This window comes from Colobus angolensis, unplaced genomic scaffold (genome assembly GCF_000951035.1).
Source record: "Colobus angolensis palliatus isolate OR3802 unplaced genomic scaffold, Cang.pa_1.0 Scaffold77, whole genome shotgun sequence".
NCBI classification, from domain to species: Eukaryota; Metazoa; Chordata; class Mammalia; order Primates; family Cercopithecidae; genus Colobus; species Colobus angolensis.
Window position 1 is genome coordinate 5401083 of NW_012121487.1, and position 10842 is coordinate 5411924.

At 39.9% G+C, this 10842-nt stretch overlaps 1 pseudogene; it reads right to left on the reverse strand.

The window, feature by feature from the left end:
• Window positions 1-10073: 10073 nt before the first annotated feature.
• LOC105502136 overlaps window positions 10074-10842 on the reverse strand; it is a 2479-nt pseudogene continuing 1710 nt past the window's right edge.

Sequence of the window (10842 nt, forward strand, 5' to 3'; positions counted from 1 at the left end):
GTGTATGTGTATTATGTTGAAAAAAATTACTCTGAGTAGGGATATTTCTCTCAAATGGTCATCACTTTTTTTCCTTGGAAGAAGATTGTCATGAAGGCATCCCTTCCTTCCCAAAACAACAACAGCAGCAATAGCAGTCTCCTTTACTTATAGGTATTAAAAGAGACAATGTAGGGCCGGGCGCGGTGGCTCAAGCCTGTAATCCCAGCACTTTGGGAGGCCGAGACGGGCGGATCACGAGGTCAGGAGATCAAGACCATCCTGGCTAACACGGTGAAACCCCGTCTCTACTAAAAATACAAAAAACTAGCCGGGCGAGGTGGCGGGCGCCTGTAGTCCCAGCTACTCGGGAGGCTGAGGCAGGAGAATGGCGTAAACCTGGGAGGCGGAGCTTGCAGTGAGCTGAGATCTGGCCACCGCACTCCAGCCTGGGTGACAGAGCAAGACTCCGCCTCAAAAAAAAAAAAAAAAAAAAAGAGACAATGTAGGGAAAGGGCCAACACCACTTGGGCAAGCGTGAGCTGCAGCGATGATGGTGATGGTAACCCAGCTATTCTGTGTTCTTATCTTAGAGAGGACAGAGCAGGAAACTTACAGGAACAGCAGACCTTTCTGATGCCAAAGAAATAAGGAGACCAAAATCATATTTGCCTTGCTGGGAGGTAATCTCCTGGCAGTCAGGGTCCCTGAACACCCAGAAAAAATAAGTGAGACTTAACTGTTGGAGAGTGTTTGTTTGAGAAAAGTAACATTTCACACTCTCTATACTAGACTTGCACATATGAATTTAGGATGTGGGAGAAGATTCTGCTAGCTTCAACATATCCCAAAGCACTTGGACATGCCTATAATCCAAGTGCTTTGGGAGGCTGAGGTCGGCGGATTGCTTAAGGTCAGGCATTTGAAATCAGCCTGGGCAGCATAGTGAGATCCTGTCTCTGCAAAAAATTAAAAAATTAGCCAGTCATGGTGGTGAGCGCCTGTAGTCCTAGCTACTCTGGAGGCTGAGGTGGGTGGATCCCTTGAGCCCATGAATTCCAGGTTAGTGTGAGCTTATGATTGTGCCACTGCACTCTGAGGGTGACAAAGGGAGACCTCTGTCTCAAAAAAAAAAAAAAAAAAAAAAATTGTGCTAGCTTCTAAATCAATGGTTCCCAAATTGTAGTAACCTGACCAGCAGCCTCAGCAGGACCTGGGAACTTGTTAGAAATGCAAATTGTTTTGGGCCTCATCCTATACCCGCTGAATGAGAAACTCTGGGTCTGGGAGCGGACTCAATAGTCAAGCCCCCTGGTGATTCTGATGCTTAGCTAAAGTTGGAGAACCACTGTTCTTAGGCATTGTGCAGTGTTATACAACAGCTTCCTCAAAATGCTAAGTGAAAAGGAGATTGGCCTGGCGTCAGTCAGGGAAGGCGTCCTGGAGGGAGGGGAATTTGAAGCAGGATTTTGAAAAACAAAGGCAGTGAGGTGAACCAGCAAGTGCACTGGCTGAGGGGACTGGAGTTCTAGCCTCTGAACCAGTTTCCTCCTGTTCCAAAGGAGGGTAATAATGTCTGTCTTGATTGTCTCCTAGACTTGTGGAGTTCAAGTGTGTTTTGCCTTAAAAGATGTGGAGGCTGTTGCTGTGTTTGGTACCACATCACCCTCAAGTGGCGCTCTTCAGCTTAGGTTCCTCTAGCAGTGTCAAGTTTGTGAACCAACCCCACTGGCCTTTCTGCATTCTAAGGGCTCGTGTGTTAAAGTCTCTACTGATGTCCTTTTGGAAATGCCTCTGCATGAATTTATGGTAGCTCTGACTCATCTTTAAACAATTTTAATTTATTTAGAAAATAAAGGCTTATCTCTGCAGGAAATTTTTTCTTCCTTCAAATAAATACTCAGTTCCAAATATCTCAGAAAATCCTGAGAATTCATCTTAGAACATGTTAATACTCTTTTTATGAATATCATGTTTCTTCTTGAGTGTTGTGCTGATTGTCAATTTATTATCACTCTGCTCCAAATTCATTCTTCATTATAGGCACAGTGATAATGAACAGAGTTCCTTTAAAGCCAGCACAATGACTTTCTTCTTTAAAGTCAGCACATTGTTAAGCTTTATCAGTACAGGGCCCTGGAGGGACACAGCAGGAGGAAAGGGCTCTCCTGCAGCTTCCAGCTACTGCATGGCGGGTCAATGAAGGGGCTGTGAAGACATCCTGTGTGGTACTGCTTGTGGTCCCTGCCCCTCCCAGTACACCATTCTATCTGCAGACCCTCACATCACCTGTGCTTAATCCGCCCCCTGCCTGGGGGTTTCCACTGAGCAGTACTTCCTCGGCAAGCCGCTGCCTCGAGCCAGGACGGTTTCTTCCAGCTTGTCTAGCTACTTCAGGCCAGCTTGGCCTGGGTAAACCTGTGAATGTCTCTGCTACCCAAGGTATGGGACTGAACCATGCCTTCTTCAATAAGATCTGTGCTCCAGCCTTGGGGAGGAGTCACACTTCTGAGTTGCTCTTCTTTGGATATTCTCCTTCCACCCTAGGGTTTTTTGCTGAGTTTTCTTATATATATTATAATTGTTTTCTTATTATGTTTAATAATTCTGTTAAACTTCCTCTGCTTAACTCACAGTGGAGTTTCCATTTCCTGATTGGACTCAGGAGGCTACATGTGTCTTCTCAGCTATACACAGAAATCTGTGAACTTTCCAAAGCTACTCCTTGAATTTACTTTTGCTTATGAGTCTATGGCATGGAGTTGGCCCACTTTGCTTTGCGGCGTAGCTCTTTCTTTAAGAGTTGAGAATGGATGTTCCTTTTTGCCAAAACCATCCTTGGAAGTACCTGCTCCACTTTTTTTTCCTTCAATTATTTGTTTGTTTGTTTATTTATTTATTTTAGATGGAGTCTTGCTCTGTCACCCAGGTTGGAATGCAGTGGCGTGATCTCGGCTCACTGCAACCTCCACCTCCCGGGTTCAAGTGATTCTCCTGCCTCAGCCTCCCAAGTAGCTGGGATTACAGGCGCACACCACCACACTCGGCTAATTTTTGTATTTTTAGTAGAGATGAGGTTTCATCATGTTGGCCAGGCTGGTCTTGAACTCCTGACCTCGTGATCCACCTGTCTCGGCCTCCCACAGTACTGGGATTGCAGGCATGAGCCACCGCACCCAGCCTCAACATTTATTACAGGTTCAATGGGTACATGTTTAGTTTTGTCACAAAGGTATATTGTGTGACGCTGAGGTTTGGAGCACAAATGAATCCGTCTCCCAGATAGTGAGCATAGTATCCAATAGGTAGCTTTTCAGCCCTTGCCCCCCTTCCTCCCTCCCGACTCTTGTGCTCTGCAGTGTCTATTGTTCTCATCTTTATGTCCATGTGTCCTCAATGTTTAGCTCCCACTTATAAGTGAGAATGTGTGATACTTAGTTTTTTGTTCCCACACTTAGTTACTTAGTTATTTTGTTCTTAGTTATTTCGTTTAGGATAATGGCCTCCAGCTGTCTCCATGTTGCTGCAAAGGACATGATTTCAGTCTTTTTAATGGTTGCCTAGTATTCCATGGTGTATGTGTACCACATTTTCTTTATCCAATCTGGAGTTGATGCTGCCTCACTCATAGTGTATCCTCTCCTCTCATTCCCTGGGGTCTCTGTTGCTTAGGGTAACTATAATTGAGAGAGGGTGCTCGTAATCATTAAGCAGGATGATAGGTGTAAACTGAGACTGGCTCAGACAAACTTTGCTCATTCTATTTGTGCTGTGCAGTTGCTTAAACTGTTTCTTCTTCCTTTGTGGCCTGGACCCTATTCTCAGGCCACATATGTCTTCTCACTTCCCACTCCCTGTGATATGATTTGAAAATGGCCTCTAGGTGGAAAGGCAGGGAGTAATTAAAGGCTCACCTGAATTATTTTCCCATACTCAGTATCACAACACTCACTTTCTTTTTTTCTCAATGTCTGAAAACACTTGTTTAATATATTTTGATGAGTTTCTACATGTTTTTTGTTGTAGGAAAATCTTTCTTTCTCTCTCTCTCTCTCTTTTTCTGGAGATAGGGTCTTGCTCTCTTACTCAGGCTAGAGTACAGTGGCAGAATCATAGCTCATGGCAGCCTCGAACTCCTGGACTCAAGAGATCCCTCTGCTTCAGCCTCCTAAATAGCTGGGATTACAGGAGCACACCACCATTCCTGGCTAAGCTATTTTTATTTTTTAGAGATGGGGGGGTCTCACTACATTGCCCAGGCTGGTCTTCATTTTTTTTGGCCTTGAGCAGTCCTCCTGCCTCAGCTTCCCAAAGGGTTGGGAGTACATGCATGAGCTACTGTTCCAGGCCTGGTTTGGCTTTCTTGGGGCATTTTTATTTAGTTTTTAATACACTTTCTTTTCAAAAATCCTAAAGTTATGTAGCTGGATAATATTTTGACATTTTAATATATGCATTTATTTCTTTTCTTACATGTTTCCTCTTTTCTCCTCCTTGTCTATGTAAGATATTTACACATTTCTCTTTGCCTCAGGGGAAGAATGTGGCAAGATAGAAAACAGAAATAGTTTCCCAGTCATTCTGTGTTATTTCCAGCAGCACTATCAGGGAGGGGACAAAAACCCAGAGAGAATGACTATGACGTTCTGCTGGACAACAGGTCATGAGTAGCCTTAGCAAAACACCCATACTTATAATTGTGGCACAGACATCTCAGAAAGGCTACTGTGTCTTAAAAGGCTGTGCAGAAAGTGATATGTTTATTTCAGAGATAATCCGTATGGCTTAACAAATGAGTGGCAGTGAGTATAAGAGTTAGAGTTCTGGATTGGGGACAGAAATCAGGAAAAACTAAAATTACATGTTTTCTACCACTGGACGAATGATGCTCAGAGTTAGAAATTACGTTAACTAATGGAAAATAAAGCGATATCCAACATATTGTTGGATATTGTAAGATTCACATGTATTACCTGTGGGATTTGTGTGGGATTACTAAGAATTACTTTACAGAACATGTCTATCTCCTGGATAAATCATAACCTCCAGCACTGGAGCCAGTGCATTTTGAGACAATGGCTGTGACTGTATGGGGACATTTATTTGAAGTCTGGAGATGGACTTAGAATTTCAAACTGATTCCTGAAACTTCTGTGGACTATAGTAAGCACTGTAAGATGACTATAAAATGATCCATAGCCCATAGTGGACATGCGGTGGTTGGAAGATGAAAAAAACAAGGTAAAACCAGTCTTGTTAGAATTTTCTGAGAAGATTAAATTCTGTTAGTTTCAGAAAAATAGCTAGAAATGAAGGAAAGTGGAAAATTACGTATATGGCCTGTATTTCACACTCTACATTTCAACACTAGTAACAATAGTAACACAGTTACTACAGCAACATCAGCTTCTTGGTAAGAGATGCGCACGGGCCGGGAGAAATTTCAACTGAAAAATGTGAATCTGGCTCATAGGGAACAGTTTTGGGTAGGTGTAAAATCATATTGCCCAACAGACCTTCGAAGAACTGAAGCTCGTAAAGCAGAAACAGAAGTGAAGTGGTTTTCTCACCACCATGATCAAAAGAAACCTGACACAGTTAATGTGATGTTGGTGGTATAATCCTAGACCAAGTGAGAGAGTTCAAAAATGTGGTGGTTGAAATAGCCTGCTGACTTTGCAGCCTTTGGGGAGTCAAGCAAAAGCAGCCTTCTATTGGGCCTGAGAGCTGGCTGTTAAGGCAAAGGGACCATCATGTCACCCACGCATGGAAAAGGAATGATACACTTAGCTCTTTTCACTGATGATGTTACCATATACCTGGAAAACCCAAGCAACCTTATTTGGAAAAACAAATAGTAGAATTTATAAGGGAATTTCAACAGGTAAAAAAGATGAATATATGAAAATCAAAACAAATTTTTCCTGTTAACAATAACCAAGTAGAAATGTAAATGGGAAATAATAGTCTATTAATAGTCCATTGAAAAAACAAGAATTTTAAAGACTTAAGAATACCTTTCACAGGAATATTGTGGACCCATATGAAGAAAAGTATAGAGTCCTCTGAAGGACAATAAACATGTTCTGAATTTATGAAAAGCCGTGCTATAGTCTTAGTTTAGAACATTTAATATAGTTAAATATGAATTATCTCTTCAAATTTGTAAATTAAATACAATTCTAAGTAGTATTAAAATGACCCCAACATATAAAAAATAGTAAAAATGGGGAATCTGCCATAATAGATATTAAAACTCAGAGCCAATGTCATCAAAACATCATGATAATAAAATAGAAGTTGACAAATAGATGAATAGAGGAAAAGAATAGAAAGCTAAGAAATAGATTTCAATACATAAGGAAATTAATCTATGTATGAGATGTCATTTCATATTACTGCAAAGAATAATTAATGGATGGACCTCCTATTCATGTAGAAAAAAACTAATTGGAACTTTGCCTCATAGAATAACCATAAATAAACTCCAGATGTATTAAAGACATGGAAGGTTTGAATATTTTTAATCCAAGCAGAAATACCGAAACTATAAAATAAAATATAGATATATTAACAAATAAAAAGTTTTTAAGGCAATAGATGACATAAACCAACTATAAATTGGGAAAATATCTGTATTACAAATGACAGATAGTGTTAGTTAGCATTAAAAATGAGCATAGTCACTCACGAATTTATAAGAATAAGTTCAACACTCAGATAATAAATGGGTAAGGACTATGAAAAGATAACTCATGAAGAAAAATTTAACATTGCCAACATAACAAAGATAACCATTCTCATTAGTAGTCACAGAAGAATCATGAGATATCCATTCTAACTTATCAAATTGATAACAATGAAGGAGGATAATATATTATTTTTTAACAGCTTTTTGAAAGCTTTTTGGCAAAAATCTCTTTACATCAAAAAGTAATGAGCCCCTGAACTCAAAAATCCTACTCTTGGGAACGTATTTTATTAAAATGAAAGCACCATTGTTTGAGGATGTATGTACAAGATGATAGTTGCAGCCCTTCATGTGTGTGTGTATATATATATATAGTAGTGGGCAAAAACTGAAAATAGATATTAATTAGGACTAGGTGCAGTTGCTTAAGGCAAAAACAGCCCCCCCCCAAAAAAAGAGGCTTAAACAAGTAAAAGTCTTAAATAAGACTTCTATTCTCTTACAGAATAGAAGTCCAGACGTAAGCACTCAAAGGCTAGCTTCCTGAGGTTAATAGGAACTCGGCTTTGTCGAGCTCGTTGCTCTGTTACTCGTTATTATGCTCCATGCTAAATGCTAAAGTGTGATCCATCATAAGAGTTTTCTGGGTAGCAGGATGGAGGAAGAAAAAAGGACAACGCCTTTATCCCCACTTTTAAAGTGAATTAACAGAAGTAGGAGACATGAACACAAGCCTTCTGCTACTGTCTTGGTAAGAAGCATTCATGCGACCACACCTACATGCCAGTGAGGCTGGGATATCTAGCATTAGTGAGAATATGCCTAACTAAAAATCAGGTTTTGTTGTTAATGAATTTGATGAGGCAATTTGCAGTTTCTGTTACAGGCAAACCATGGAACAATGAGCAGTCACTGAAAGAAATGAGTTAGATATATTAACTTAGACTTGAAAGAACTAGAACAACTTTACTAAGTTTTGAGAATCTGTAACCAATTTATTTCTCTTACATTTTCCTTTGTTTATTTACAAAAATTACACATAATTAATATGTTTGTTTAAAAAAGTTCAAAAGACCACCTAAAAAGAAAAGTTAAAACACAAAGAGATAAAAATACTATGTTGGTTTAATTGACAGTTTTTTTCTTTTCTTAGTGGTACATAAAATATTTGCATAATTACAGTTGGTGACATCTTAGCATGATGAAATACAATATCATAATTTAAATTAATATGAAAGTATGATAAAACATTACGACAATAAATACCATATGACTCTGATAATAACTTCCTTTACTTTCCTAAAATTTTACAAAATTTTTACTCTTGGTTATCACCTCAAAAGAATAGGTAAAATCGTTTTTTTTTTTTTTGGAGATGGAGTCTCACTCTGTCCCCCAGGCTGGAGTGCAGTGGTGCAATCTCGGCCCACTGCAACTTCTGTCTCCTAGGTTCAAGGTTCAAGTGATTCTCCTGTCTCAGCCTCCCTGGTAGCTGGGATTACAGGTGGTCACCACCACACCTGGCTAATTTTTGTATTTTTTTAAATAGAGATGGGGTTTGGTTATGTTGGCCAGGCTGGTCTTAAACTCCTGACCTCAGGTATCTGCCCACCTTGGCCTCCCAAAGTGCTGGGATTACAGGTGTGAGTCACGGTGCCTGGCCAATAGGCAAAATCTTAATGCATGGCTTTGTACTACCATAGCACATCTTCCTGACTCTTGGTATCTAACTCCCTGGAGACCGTTTTTGGGGCTCTACTCCTCACCCTCCTGGAATCTATCAATTCTTTGTTAGCTCCCCGATCAGTGTGCTGGCTGTCTTGCTCCAAAATCTGTTAATCAATTGTGGGTCATTCAAGGGCTTTTCAAAATGGAGGAAAAATAGTTTATTTTGTGGAGATGCCATTTTCTCTTTTCTTTTCCAAATTATTGGAATCTAGGTGAAGAAATACTTCATCTAAAATACAGGGTCATGGATGCTATGAATCGGTTTGCTGAAACTGGAAAGGTAAAACCACATTTCTCAGACTACTTTTCATTTTCAGTTTTGGATGTATATTTGGTTTTAATATTTAGATGCACTCTTGGGACATTTTTAGCCAGGTTTTTAACTACAAATGCACTTTCTTTAATAGATACAGAGTTATTCAACAACTCTGATTCAATGAATAAACACCTTGAAAAACACAGACTACCAAAGTTCACTCAAAAAGAAACAGATGGTCAGGGGCGGTGGCTCACACCTGTAACTCCAACACTTTGGGAGGCCGAGGCGGGTGGATCATGAGGTCAGGAGTTCAAGACCAGCCTGGCCAACATGGTGAAATGCTGTCTCTACTAAAAATATAAAAATTAGCCAGTCGCAGTGGCTGGCATCTGTAGTCCCAGCTGCAAGGGAGGCTGAGGCAGGAGAATCACTTGGACCTGCGGGGCAGAGGTTGTAGTGAGCCAAGATGGCGCCACTGCATTCCAGCCTGAGTGACAAAGTGGGATTCCATCTCAAAAAAAGAAAAATAAAAAAAAGAAATAGATAACCTGAATAACTTTTTCTGATATTGATAATTTGTATTGTTCCTCTTTTTTTCTCCACAGATTAGTCAGGCTAGAGGTTTATTGGTTTTATTAATCTTTTCATTGATTTCTTTCTTCTGTTTAATTCGGTTTTAGTTTGTTCTTTTTTCGTTAGCTTTTAAAGATAAAAGCTGAAGCTATTGATTTGACATCTTTATCCATTTCTTTAAAAAAAAATTAGTAGCTAGTTTAATTAGTGACACAAAGAAAATAAATCGTGCCTCTTCAGCAGATAAGTCCTGACTGACAAAAATCATGTAATATACATATGATTAAAAATTGAAACAAATGCTTACAGAAAAGAAAATTAGTATCCCTTCCTTTCTACTTCCCATTGTCCCTCTCTTAAAGAATAACCTCTCCTATTTACTTTTTAAAAAATTCTTAAGTTGATACATAATAATTGCATGTATTTATGGGGTACATGGGATATTTTGATACATGTATACATGCATAATGATCAAATCAGAGTGTTTAACATACTCATCACCTCAAGCATTTACCATTTCTTTGTGCCTGGTAACATTTCAAATCTTTTCTTCTAGCTATTTTGAAATACACAATATGTTAACTATAGTTACCCTACTATGGTATTGAACACCAAACTTATTCCTTCTATATAACCGTATATTTGTACACATTAATGTGGCCACACCACATTTTCTTTATGCATTTATCCATCGATGGATTCAGATTGATTCCATATCTTGGCTATTGTGACTAGTGCTATTGTTTTCCATAATAGCTATACTGATTTACATTCCCATCAACAGTGTATCAGAGTTCCATTTTCTACACAACTTCACCAGCATTTGTTTTTTTTTTTGATAGTAGTCATTTTAACTGGAGTAAGGTGATATCTCATTGTGGTTTTGATTTGCATTTCCTTGATGATTAGTAATGTTGAACATTTTTTGATATATCTGTTGTTTATTTGTATGTCTTCTTTTGAGAAATTTCTATTCATGTCCTGTGCCCAGTTTTTAATTATATATATATTTTTTAAAGTTTTTTTGGGCTGTCAGTTTAACGCAAAATAATCCTCTCCAATTTTACTGAGGTGGCTGACCAACTCCACAACCACATCCGCCTCTAAACTGGAATTCGGTTGCTGACCCAGCCCCAGTCTCAGCCTTCTTGTTGGCATCAGGGGCCACAGCAATCCGCCTGTAGGTATCTCTGTCGGCTTCCCCTCTTGTGAGTCTTGCAGGTCGCTCACCCTTCAGACCTTTAGACTGAGGCCTGCCAGTTTCTGGATGGCTGTGGCGTAGGGTGGCAGGCACAATCTCCGGGGCAGATGAAGGTAATCACGGAGATACTGGATGCCCTCATCGGTAAGGTACCAGTAGAAATGTCTCCAGGCAAACTTCCTTCACGTAGCGTCGGGACTTGGGAGACTGCATGGCCTTCAGGACATGAAGGTTGGGCACATCCTTGTCTGCCAGCTCCAGGTGCTTAGGCATGTGGACATCTTTCTTGGCCACCATGACTCCCTCCTTAAAAAGGAGTTCATACCCAGCACTTTGGGAGGCTGAGACGGGCGGATCACGAGGTCAGGAGATCGAGACCACCTTGGCTAACACGGTGAAACCCCGTCTCTA